The following is a 13,574-nucleotide window of genomic DNA, read 5'->3' as shown; positions in this document are numbered from 1 at the left end:
TATATATATATATACATACATATATATACATGTATACATACATATATATACATATATACATACATATATATACATACATATATATATATATATATATATATATATATATATATATATATATATATATATATATATATATATATACACATATATGTATAAATATATATCTATGTATATACACCTAATTATATGTATATATACATACATGAATAACTGTTATAGATGAATAACTACCTGCAATTAGCTTTACACAAAAAGCGATTGGTTATAAAAAAAACAAATTCACCACAGAAAACAAAAATCACAACTACTGTACAATTAGCAGGACACAGCTACAGCACTTGTGTCTGCTCTGCAAGCTGCCGCTGCTCTGTCTGCGCTCTTCACAGAGCAAAGCCTGGTAGCCATAGAAACGGACAACATTAGGTGTCCTTTTCAATGCCAGCTTCAGCTACAGGGGTCCTTGCCGGGCAGCAAGTCCTCCTCGGCTCACACCGCAGTTGCGTCCCACGTAAGAGGGAGGGTGCGTTCCACTCCCCTCACAGCACATCAGCTACTACTCTTTACGGCTTATAGGGGATCACTATAACTGCACGATCGTGCAGTTAAAATTTAGAACAAACCTTCCAGCGCTGCAGAGAGGGGAAAACTGTAACGTCAGTTACAGCAACAGGGAAAGTTGCCTCCCTACAACTACATGGAACAGGCTAAGTGGCGTCGGAAAGGTACTTCTGCCGACGTGACTGATAATGTATACAAGGTGATGTCAGTGTTTAAAAAAAAAAGCCCCTGTGCCTCACTACATGTAAGCCACTATGCTCTACAAACAGCTAGGCATAGTACAGTGGCTATAAAACATAATTTTTCACCATAGTGCCCCTTTAATTCCAGTCATTCAGTGACCAACTGTGCAAAGTTTGAGAACCCTGCCATTAACAGTGTAAGAATGGCTGCAGTTTACATTTTCCCAGTGAAATTTGTATTTATCTGCGCCCACTTTTTGGTTATGGGGATAAAAAAGTATCCTATATGTTATTCCAGGTGATGTACTATGTGTGTGCCAAATTTCATTTAAATCCATTCAGCCATTATTGCGTGATCGAGTAACAAACATCTAACCGTCCAAACATCCAAACTTTCACATCCTACTAATATAATAAAAGTTCGGATGTTTGGATGTTTAGATGTTTGGATGTTTGTTACTCGATCACGCAAAAATGGCTGAACGGATTTGAATTAAATTTGGCATACACATAGTACATTACCTGGAATAAAGTATAGGATACTTTTTATTCCCATAACCATAAAGGGGGCGGAGACAAATACAAATGTCCCTGGAAAATGTAAGCCATTCTTACACTGTTAATGGCAGGGTTCTCAAACTTTGCACAGTTGGTCGTTGGGTGACTGGGATTAATATTCAGAAAGGTGGGTGGAGTCTATGAAAGCCAATCAAAATTAACCTATTGATTTTCAAGGGGAATATTTACATTTCTGCCATTCTTGCACTGTTAATGGCACAAGCCTCAAACCTGGTACAGTTGATCATTGGGTGACTGGGGTTCAATTTCAGAAAGTGGGTGGAGCCACAAACAGCCAATTAGATTTGTTTCATTTCAATGCAAATTATTGATGCCAAACACCGCAAAGATCACAATCTTGGTAATTGATTAATTGTGTTTAGAGTTAGAAAAGTAGGCACAGCCAACACCAGCCAAATACATAAGCGGGCAACGCCGGGTCATAAGTGGGCGGAGACAAATACAAATTTTACTGGGAAAATGTAAACAGCAGTCATTCTTACACTGTTAATGGTAAGGTTCTCAAACTTTGCACAGTTGGTTACTGGGTGACTGGGGTTAATATTCAGAAAAGTGGGTGGAGCCTACAAAAGTCAATCAAAAATTACCTATTGATTTTTCAGGGGAATATTTCATTGCTGCCATTCTTGCACTGTTAATGGCACAAGCCTCAAACCTAGTACAGTTGATCATTGCGTGACTGGGGTTTACATTCATAAAACAGGGTGGAGCTACACACAGCCAATATGATTTGTTTCATTTTAATGCAGGTTATTGATGCCAAAGACCGCAAAGCTCACAAACTTGGTCATTGAGTAATTGATTATTTGTGTGTTAGGGTTAGGAAAAGTGGGCGCAGCCAGCACCTGCAAAATACATAATCGGGCAATGCCGGGTCATTAGTAGGCGGAGACAAATGCAAATTTCACTGAGAAAATGTAAACTGCAGCAATTCTTACAGTTTCAATGGTAGGGTTCTCAAACTTTGCACAATTGGTCACTGGGTGACTGGGATTAATATTCAGAGAAGTGGGTGGAGCCTACAAAAGCCAATCAAAATTCACCTATTGATTTTCTAGGGGAATATGTAATTGCTACCATTCTTGCACTGTTAATGGCACAAGCCTTAAACCTGGTACAGTTGGTCACTGGGTGACTGGGGTTCAAATTCAGACAAAGGGGTGGAGCCACAAACAGCCAATCAGATTTGTTTAAATTCAATGCAAATTATTGATGCCAAAAACCGCAAAGCTCACAAACTTGGTTATTGAGTAATTGTGTGTTAGGGTTAGAAATAGTAGGCGGAGCCAACACCAGCCAAATACATGCCTGAACAATGTTAGGAAATAAGTGGGTGGAGAAAAATACAAATTTCATTGCGCAAATGTAAACTGCAGCCATTCTTACACTGTTAATGGTAGGGTTCTCAAACTTTGCACAGTTGGTCACTGGGTGACTGGGATTAATATTCAGAAAAGTGGGTGGAGCCTATAAAAGCCAATCAAAATACACCTATTGATTTTTAAGGGGAATATTTAATTGCTGCCTTTCTTGCACTGTTAATCACCTGTACCTGGTACACTTGGCCATTGGGTAATTGCGGTTCAAATTCAGAAAAGGGGTGGAGCCACATCCAATCAGATTATTTTTATTTCATTGCAAATTATTGATGCCAAAGACCGCAGAGTTCACATACTTGGTCATTAAGTAATTGTGTGTTAGGGTTAGGAAAAGTTGGCAGAGCCAACACTAGCCAAATACATACCCAGGCAACGCCGGGCGTCCAGCTAGTTTATAATATTAGCAAGATATATGCTTGCTTGGCAGTTGACAACAGCCATTATCCTCCAATCCACAGTGCAACAATGGATTCACAGACAGGAAGTTGGCCATGACACATCACACTGAGGGAGGGATTTCGCCTCAGTCTCAGCAACGCAGACGCCCTGATGATCTATTCAAGAAGAAGTAAAACATTTTCATTGGAAAGGGTATATCTGCTGCTGACTGAGATAAAGTTCACTTTTGCATTAAAGTTTCTCTTGAATTCCTATGCACTACAATTGCTGACCAATGACCTCCTGGATATGAGGATTGCATGAAGATCGCTGAAGCTGGAGTTGTGCTGGTATCGCAGCGTTCTCAGTCCAGCCCTTCCTCTTTGAGACAGACCTGCAGATTCCAACACTGATGCGCCTTCATTTCTAAGCCAAGACTGGAGTGAAAACAGTTAAATAGCCGAATCCACCACTGAAGGGGATTGCAATAAACCCTCTGCAGATGGCGAGTTTTAACAACAGCGCTATCCATTCTGAACCACAAATTACAAATGACAGCGGAGAATTAAACGGGGGAAAAAAGTTCAAGCAAAACAACAGTTCTCTGCATCGGTGTTTACGAGTGAATTCATCTGTTCTTCGATTCGTTGTTTGCGGAAGAAACTGAAACAATTGACATTTTAAGTGTTTGTTTACGAGGCAGCACAAATCGCTGGGAATTTAAATACATGTTTTGTGCTGTGTAATCATCGCACAGAGAAATGTTAAATTGTGCATATGTACCCGGCTGATTATAAAATCATTTTTTGTTTAATCCATTTGTTATTCCGCCAATTGAGTAAGAGAAAAAGAACATTGGCTCTTCACGGCGATATAGATTTGTAAAAATAAAAAATGACATGTTTTTGCTTGAACGCCAATTCAGTAAACATGGAGCATAATGAAAACTTTTGTTTTTGCAAACTGCAAAGCGACAGCGTAGATTGTAAACACTCAAAATTCAGGCACTTAACCCATTGGAGGTACAGTACAAGCACTTGCACATATGGGCCTTGATTCAGTAACCGGCACTAAGTGTGCCTTATCTGAGGTTAGTGTGCCTTATCTGAGTTAGTGTGCCTTATCTGAGGTTAGTGTGCCTTATCTGAGGTTAGTGTGCCTTATCTGAGTTAGTGTGCCTTATCTGAGTTAGTGTGCCTTATCTGAGTTAGTGTGCCTTATCTGAGGTTAGTGTGCCTTATCTGAGTTAGAGTGCCTTATCTGAGTTAGTGTGCCTTATCTGAGGTTAGTGTGCCTTATCTAAGGTTAGTGTGCCTTATCTGAGGTTAGTGTGCCTTATCTGAGGTTAGTGTGCCTTATCTGAACTTAGTGCCCCTTAAGTAGCTCTGTGCACACTAAAAGATAGACAAAGTTACATCGCGCACTGCACCGCGCACAGCCTAATGCGTTGATCTTTGCGCGCGGTGCAACGATAACGTCACACCAGCTATACTGTATATGATGAGACCATAAGATCGCATAGGATGCGACGATAACGGTGCCCTGATGTGTCGTTTAGGTTGCATCCTATGCGACCTTAAGGTCGCATCATGTACAGTATAGCGGGTGCGATGTTATCGTGCAGTGCGCAATGTGGCTTTGTGCATCTTTTAGTGTGCACAAAGCTACTTAAGGGGCACTAAGTTCAGATAAAGCACACGAACCTCAGATAAGGCACACTAACCTCAGATAAGGCACACTAACTCATATAAGGCACACTAACTCAGATAAGGCACACTAACCTCAGATAAGGCACACTAACCTCAGATAAGGCACACTAACCTCAGATAAGGCACACTAACTCAGATAAGGCACACTAACTCAGATAAGGCACACTAACTCAGATAAAGCACACTAACTCAGATAAGGCACACTAACCTCAGATAAGGCACACTAACCGGCTTAGCGCCGGTTAGTGAATCAAGCCCATGGTGGACTACAAGGTTAAGTATACCTTAGGGCTGCAGAGCCAGGCTGGAAAAAATGCTGGTACAGTATCCAGCGCTTCTTAAAAAAAATGCAGCTGTCACTGAAAAGAGAAAGCCAATCGCTTCCTCTGATTGGATCCGATACCTTTGCGGGCGGGACTTGCAACACCAGCCTGAAGAGAGCAGCAGACTGTGGGTTTCATACTGACATATGACGCATGCACCACCTACTTTATACTATATCCAGAGTCAGCATGACGTAAGGGGCCAAAAAACATGTTTACTAAAAAAGAAGTTTTGAAATGTGCAGGAGAGGTGCACCATATAGGGGGACCGGAGTGGTGCCTCATGTAAACACACTGAAAAAAAGATACCAGGGGGGGTTTCACAACCGCTTTTCACAGTGCGCACTCAGGCGAGAGGTCATCATTCAGAATCACAATCTCTGAGCCAGGATCCCATTACTTGGAATAGGCTGTTGGCGCGATTCGTGTTGGCAAGGACTGATTTTTGGCCCAGTGCCCCCGACACGCAATGCCGCACTAGCACAGAGTCAAATCCAACCTGCTTCCACCATTTCAGATGCTTGTTACCCATTAATATGTGCTTCCTCTGCTCCAACCCTGTGTAAAATGATAGAAAAAAAATCCCTGCATGCTGTTTTAATTAGGGTGAATGTTATCGTTATTTATTGGCACGATTGCCGAGCGGTTTTCCACGGGAAGACTCAGAGGCAGGATTAGAAGAATTGGAAGCGGCGTGGAAAACAGAGCGACGGTGGAAGTTCAGGAGCGGATGGTTGGTTACTTCTCATTAGAGCTGAACAGTTGTGGAGTACGCCGGATCCTGTCTTCTAATAGAGGATATTAACTTTCATTACTTCCATTTACTACAGAAGCGTGCCGAAAGCAAGGCTGGGAGTGCGTTCTAATGGAAAGACAGGATGTTATTTTACAATGAAAATCTGCTTCTGTCGCTAATTACCAATTGTTTCATGATTCCCCCCCCCCCCCCCTTATTTAATAGCGTCATCACAGCAGCAAAACGGCCCAATATGGCGCTTTAGGATGTCATTACAGTGCCGGATGCTGAAGTTTGAGGACATGATCCCGTCTCGGTAAGTAAGCTTTACTGTTTCTCGTCATGGGGGTGACAGGAATTGATAGGGTTAGGTTGGGTCAGGGATGGATTTACCATAAGGCACTGTAGGCAGGTGCCAACAGGCGCCTGATGATAGAAAGACGGCTCACTCCCCTCCCCGAGTGCCTCCTCCCCTATGCAGAGTCTGGAGCTGAGCGTAAATGAGAGGTTTCTCACCCACCTCTCAGCATTCCACTGACAAAATCTCTATTCAGTCAGGGCCACTTCTAGCTACTTAAAGTGGAATATAACCCTGCATTTCAACTTTGCTCTAAAACATTATTTACAGTATATTATATGCAACCAGCATTTTTTTTTTTTTTACTAGACCAGCATTGGAAGGGTTACACAGGGCTTTAACGTTCCTGGAGATTTCTGCAGACACATCCGAAGCTGAAATAGATACATTTTGTTTACATAAATGTATCTAAGTGTTGAATGTGACTCATCTCTCTGACTGAGAAGGAGCTTGGAGGACAGCCAAAGAGTGTGTAACATTTATCAATAGATACGTTCAACTAAATAGAATGTATCTATCTGAACTTCCGCATATCTCTCCACGGAACTTTAAACCTCTGTGTTTAACCCTTCCAATGCTGGTCTAGTAAAAAAAAATGCTTTTTGCATATAATATGCTGTAAATAATATTTTAGAGCAAAGTTGAAATGCAGGGTTATATTCCGCTTTAATATTGACTGTACAGGATCTTCTCAAAAAATTAGCATATTGTTTTAAAGTTCATTATTTTCTGTAATGTACTGATAAACATTAGACTATCATATATTTTAGATTCATTACACTACAACTGAAGTAGTTCAAGCCTTTTATTGTTTTAATATTGATGATTTGGGCATACAGCTCATGAAAACCCAAATTTCCTATCTCAAAAAATTAGCATATTTCATCCAACCAATAAAAGAAAATTGTTTTTGAAACAAAAAAAGTCAACCTTCAAATAATTATGTTCAGTTATGCACTCAATACTTGGTCGGGGATCCTTTTGCAGAAATGACTGCTTCAATGCAGCATAACATGGAGGCAATCAGCCTGTGGCACTGCTCAGGTGTTATGGAGGCCAAGGATGCTTCGATAGTGGCCTTAAGCTCATCCAGAGTGTTGGGTCTTGCATCTCTCAACTTTCTCTTCACAATATCCCACAGATTCTCTATGGGGTTCAGGTCAGGAGAGTTGGCAGGCCAATTGAGCACAGTAATACCATGGTCAGCAAACCATTTACCAGTGGTTTTGGCACTGTGAGCAGGTGCCAGGCCGTGCTGAAAAATGAAATCATCTGCATAAAGCTTTTCAGCAGATGGAAGCATGAACCCACTTTTGAACCAGAAACAGCGGCAGAAGCACCTGACCTGGGCTACAGAGAAGCAGCACTGGACTGTTGTTCAGTGGTCCAAAGTACTTTTTGCGGATGAAAGCAACTTTTACATGTCATTCGGAAATCGGTGCCAGAGTCTGGAGGAAGACTGGGGAGAGGGAAATGCCAAAATGCCTGAAGTCCAGTGTCAAGTACCCACAGTCAGTGATGGTCTGGGGTGCCATGTCAGCTGCTGGTGTTGGTCCACTGTGTTTTATCAAGGGCAGGGTCAATGCAGCTAGCTATCGCGAGATTTTGGAGCACTTCATGCTTCCATCTGCTGAAAAGCTTTATGGAGATGAAGATTTCATTTTTCAGCACGACCTGGCACCTGCTCACAGTGCCAAAACCACTGGTAAATGGTTTACTGACCATGGTATTACTGTGCTCAATTGGCCTGCCAACTCTCCTGACCTGAACCCCATATAGAATCTGTGGGATATTGTGAAGAGAAAGTTGAGAGACGCAAGACCCAACACTCTGGATGAGCTTAAGGCCACCATTGAAGCATCCTGGGCCTCCATAACACTTGAGCAGTGCCACAGGCTGATTGCCTCCATGCCACGCCGCATTGAAGCAGTCATTTCTGCAAAAGGATTCCCGACCAAGTATTGAGTGCATAACTGAACATAATTATTTGAAGGTTGACTTTTTTTTTTTTTTAAAACACTTTCTTTTATTGGTCGGATGAAATATGCTAATTTTTTGAGATAGGAATTTTGGGTTTTTATGAGCTGTATGCCCAAATCATCAATATTAAAACAATAAAAGGCTTGAACTACTTCAGTTGTGTGTATTTGAATCTAAAATATATGATAGTCTAATGTTTATCAGTACATTACAGAAAATAATGAACTTTAAAACAATATGCTAATTTTTTGAGAAGATCCTGTACTTTACCTACCTAATACTAAGGGACACCTGTAAGGGAAGTAAGGGAGAGGTGACAACTGGGACATCCAGCACACTTGCGGTTCAGTTTGGTGGTGGGGGGAGGGGGGGGGGGTTAGGTTCATGGAGGGCAAAGTCTAAGGTTCCAGGACATCTGTGCCTATAGGCCCCTGTGATGGAAGTAATAGGTTAAGTTTAGGTTAAAGTGACTCTGTAACAAAAATTACAACATTTTTTCTACCATCCTACAAGTTCCTAAACCTATTCTAATCTGTTCTGGCTTACTGCAGCACTTTGTACTATCACTGTCTCTGTAATAAATCAATGTATCTTTCCCCTGTCAGACTTGTCGGCCTGTGTCTGGAAGGCTGCCAACTCTTCCTGCTGGTCTGTTCCTCTATGCACACTCCAGTGTGTGTTTTATTTACATAAGCCAGCAGCTTCTCTGCTATCTTATCAGTGATAGAAGAGAGCTGGATAAAAACCCTCCTCTGTTAGGCTGTGAAAGTAGCTGGCTGACACATATTGAGCAATTACAAACACAGGCACAGGCAGAGCTGTCTGCAGGAAGCCTGTAATGTTCAGTGTATGAGAGAAGAAGGGGACAGAAGGTAAACACACAAATGATCTTTTGAGATTCAAAAGGAAAGCTGTATACAGCCTGCTTGTGTATGGATGTATTTTCTATGTGTGGACATATTGTACATCAATCTACTTCCTGTTTTGGTGGCCATTTTGTTTGTTTATAAACAAACTTTTTAAAACTGTTTTTGACTACTTTTAATGCGGCGGGGAGCGGCGAAATTGTGACAGAGGGTAATAGGAGATGTCCCCTAACGCACTGGTATGTTTACTTTTGTGCGATTTTAACAATACAGATTCTCTTTAAAGGGGAACTGAAGAGAGAGTCTGTCATGTTTATTTCCTTTTAATCAATACCAGTTGCCTGGAAGCCCTGCTGGTCTATTTCTCTGCAGTAGTATCTGATTAAAACCAGAAACAAGCATGCAGCTAGTCTTGTCAGATCAGACTTATAAGTCTGAACCACTGAAACACCTGATCTGCTGCATGCTTGTTCAGGGGCTATGGCTAATAGTATTAGAGGCAGAGGATCAGCAGGGCTGCCAGGCAACTGGTATTGTCTAAAAGGAAATAAACATGACAGACTCCATATACCTCTCTCTTCAGTTCTCCTTTAAAGTGGACCTGAACTTTTGCACAGGGCAGAAGGAAAACATAAATAAATGTACCCTGTATGTATTTAGAGAGTTTAGCCAGTCTAATTCCCCCTCATCTGTGTCTAATCAAAAGTTGTAATTTGATCTCTCATCTGTGTCAGCTAACTGCTATGGCAGAGAGGCTAATTTGAAAGCACAGGATGTTAACAATATGTCTGCTTCCATGAAAGCAGGAAGTAGATACACTGCAGATTTATTGCAGGACAAATGAATGTTTTTCTTTAAAGGTTATAATGCTGCTGCATATCTTGTAGAGCAGAGAGGAAGTTCTGGTCAGCTTTAAAGGATGTACATTTGATCCAGAATAAAATGTACTATAAATGTAATTTTTCTTATGTTGCTGTCACTTACAGTAGGTAGTTAAAATCTGACAGATCTGACATGTTTTGGGCTAGTCCATCTCTTCATGGGGATTCTTGTTTTCTTTCCTTACAAAAGCACCTACTGAACAGCACTTTCTCAGTCCAACTGCCAAAATGGTGTGCAAACGAGTCGGGAAGCTGACTGACAACTTTGTATAGATCTTTTCCAGGGAGTGCTTTTGTACAAGAATAAAGGACATGCTGAGAACTCCCCATGAGAATATCGACTAGTCCAAAACTGGTAAGATTTTGTACTGCTAACTTTAAAGAGAAGCAGAGATTAAGCACCCTCTTGTATTTTACCCTATAAATCAGTGGGAACATGACAGTAAACACCTAATCTGCTCTTTGTTTCATTGTTCTCTGTTTAATCTGACTGTTATCACCTCTGATAAGAATCCCCGACTGAGCACTCAGTCTAGCTTTGCTAAGGAAAGATTATAGCTGAGTCTGTCTTCTCTGGTGTCTTTTCAAGCCCAAGCCTGCCCCCTTGTGGCTCTGCTATAATGACTCAGCTATAATTATTCCCTGCAAAGCCAGACTGAATGCTCAGTCCGGGATTCTTATCACAGCTGATAACAGACACTTTTAGCAGTGAGGATGAAATAGAGAGCATGGTAAGTGTTTTCTCCAATGTTCTTACTGATATATATGGTAAAATACACAAGGGTGCTTCGTCTCTGGTTCCCTTTAAGTGACAGCAACATAGTAAAACAAGTAATTTAGAAAGTATTTTACTCAGGGAGAAATGTACATTATATGTACCGTATGTAGTTACAGACTTACACATTTTCGCAATAGTGGTTTAAAGAGAAACTCCAACCAAGAATTGAACTTTATCCCAATCAGTAGCTGATACCCCATTTTACATGAGAAATACAATGATTTTCACAAACAGACCATCAGGGGGCGCTGTGTGACTGATTTTGTGCTGAAACCCCTCCCACAAGAACCTCTGAATACCGCGGTACTGCTGGCAAACTGCCACAATGTAACAATGTTCACAGACAGGAAATAGCTGTTATTAGCTGTCTGTAACACAGAACAGCTAGAAACAGCTAAATAACCTGCCCACAGTAACAATGTCTCCATGTAATAAATGTCAGAATGATAATCTGGGAGAGGAAAGATTTTACAATGAGCAAACACTGACTAAATCATTTATACATAATTATTGTAAAAATGAAGCACTTTTTTTATTACATTATTTTCACTGGAGTTCCTCTTTAAAGCCTTAGGTTAACATGATCTCAGGGGATTTTTTTTATTGTTAAAGTGAATAGGGGACTCTGACATTCCTTGCATAATTTTCGCATTTGATGCAGCCGTTTCCAAGAAACTCACTTTGAAAATGTCTGTCATGTGACTCAGAGACACGTTAAGGAAACTGGCAGCTAGTAGGGGAGTGGGTGTTCCTCATCTTGTGATTAGCCCTCCATTCCCAGCACAGGGCCATCACTTCACCCCACCCACTGTCTCCCTCTGCTGCTGAGAGGTCATGTGTGTTACTGATCAAGCTTAACATGAAAAAAATAAAGAACCAAAGGGTGCTGGGAGCCAAATAAGAGCGTCTCCAAGCCAAAATAAGTTGTTATTATTTTGGCTGAAAGCACCCTTTGGCACTTTAATCGGCGTGAGGAAGTGGGCATAGCCCCGCGAAACGTGTTGCCAGTGCATGCTAAAATTCATTTATCGCATGAATTGTTCTTCATTGAGGTGAGCCACCCTATTTTTTCCATTTTATTTGTTTTAAAGTGAATGGTTACCAATTTAAAAATAAAAAAGGTCAGATACTCACCTAAGGAGAGGGAAGGCTTGGTCCTAATGAGCCTTCCATCTCCTCTCCCGGTGCCCTCAGGATCCTCCATTCAAATCCCCCGCCGCGGGGGACTTCGGAAGTCTTCGGAGCACTCGGGCTCCCGAAGACGGGCCGCTCCATACTGCGCATGCGCAAGTGCATCATAGACCCACGTGAGTGCGTCATAGACGGCGCTCGCGAATGCGCAGTATGGAGCAGCCTGTCTTCGGGAGCCCGAGTGCTCCCGAAGACTTCTGAAACCTCCCTTTGGTAACGGAAGTTGCAGTATTTGACTGAACTGGTCGAATACTGCTACGGGGGATCCTGAGCGGGACTGGGCACCGGGAGAGGAGAGGGAAGTCTCAATAGGACGGAGCCTTCCCTCTCCTTACGTGAGTATCTGACTTTTTTATTTTTAAATCAGTACCCATTGGCTTTAAACACAGATTTATCAAACTTCTGGGCACCTCTTTTCTCAATTGCTCCCTCTATTGAGGTGAGTATGGATTTGGATACTTTTTTCCACTGCAGGTACACTGTAAATGCTCAGAGATCTAGTGGTCACATTAGCAATGCAGCAAGCTCTGTTTTTCGAGGTTGTCTCTTTTTTTCGGTATTAATCTATTTTTATGTGCCAGTATCCCCAACCCCCATCCCTGTGTTAGTCACATGCTATGTAAAATGGAACCATTTAGACACCTGTTTAGCCAATTGGCCGCACAGCATCATGGGAATGACTTGACAAGAGCCCAGAGTGCTGATGAAAGCAACAGTATGTTCCTTATGGCAAGATAATCATACTTCATTTTCATGTTACTTTACCAGGAAAAAATGAGGCCATTCCAATTCAGATGCAGAGAACGCCGGCAGGGCTGCAAGCAACAGAAAGTGGCAGTAATTCCTCTCCCGCCGTGCGTTTGTGGCCGGCCTCACAAAATGTCATGTTTGGCTGGATTTTCACCCCGAGGACGCAAGAACACCAATCAAGACGTTTCATGTTTGACGGCTTGGCAGAAGTAACGCACAAAGAGAAAACCGCTTGGGAGATACACCCCAGTCCCTGCTGAATTCAGCCATTAACAAATGAAAATGGGTCATCACTACAGCTAACCAAGTGTTAATTGCGGGGGATTTTCTGAGAGATAAATCGTAGGAGACAGCTCGACAAACAGCTTTGACAAATCAACCTATGATCTGGTACAGAGTGCTTATGTTTATAGGTAAAAGGTTACATTAATCAACATACTTGCTTCATGAAAGTTATTATTATTTTTTTTTACTCTAGTTCTTCCTCTTGTCCTTAAAGTGTACCATAGCTCCCCAAAACAAAAAGATTCATACATACCTGGGGCTTCCTTCAGCCCCATCAGCTTGGATTGAGAGATACGTAGAGGGGGCACTTCCCTTACGTCAGACTGGCTCCGACTGACGGAAAGTACGGGAACCCGGTACCGGAGCTGCAGACATCGGAGGACAGCAGCATGGAAGCGATCCAAGCTGACGGGGCTGCAGGAAACCACAGGTATGTATAAATCTTTTTGTTTTTTCGGGAGCTCTAAGTCCCTTTAAGGTGTAACTGTCGGGCATAAAATCAAAAATCAAGTCTTTATTTTTATCTGGTAAACAAGTAATACGGATGCTAACCAAGCAATCCAAAAGTTAAAATCTCTATTACTTTTCTTTTTTATAAATGATCATTCCCCAGTTTACCTGACTCTTATTTGGTACAT

The 13,574-nt window shown here is 41.8% G+C and overlaps 1 long non-coding RNA gene across 1 annotated transcript; it reads left to right on the top strand.

Moving 5' to 3' along the window:
• Positions 1-483: 483 nt before the first annotated feature.
• On the top strand, positions 484-13,097 carry LOC137570959 (uncharacterized). Its single transcript, XR_011031256.1, has 3 exons — positions 484-725; positions 6,073-6,163; positions 12,670-13,097. It is a non-coding gene; the product is annotated as an uncharacterized lncRNA (long non-coding RNA).
• The last annotated feature ends 477 nt before the right edge of the window (positions 13,098-13,574 follow it).

Source organism: Hyperolius riggenbachi, chromosome 4, assembly GCF_040937935.1.
Source record: "Hyperolius riggenbachi isolate aHypRig1 chromosome 4, aHypRig1.pri, whole genome shotgun sequence".
Classification (NCBI taxonomy): domain Eukaryota; kingdom Metazoa; phylum Chordata; class Amphibia; order Anura; family Hyperoliidae; genus Hyperolius; species Hyperolius riggenbachi.
This window is presented reverse-complemented; position numbering and strand designations above follow the sequence as displayed.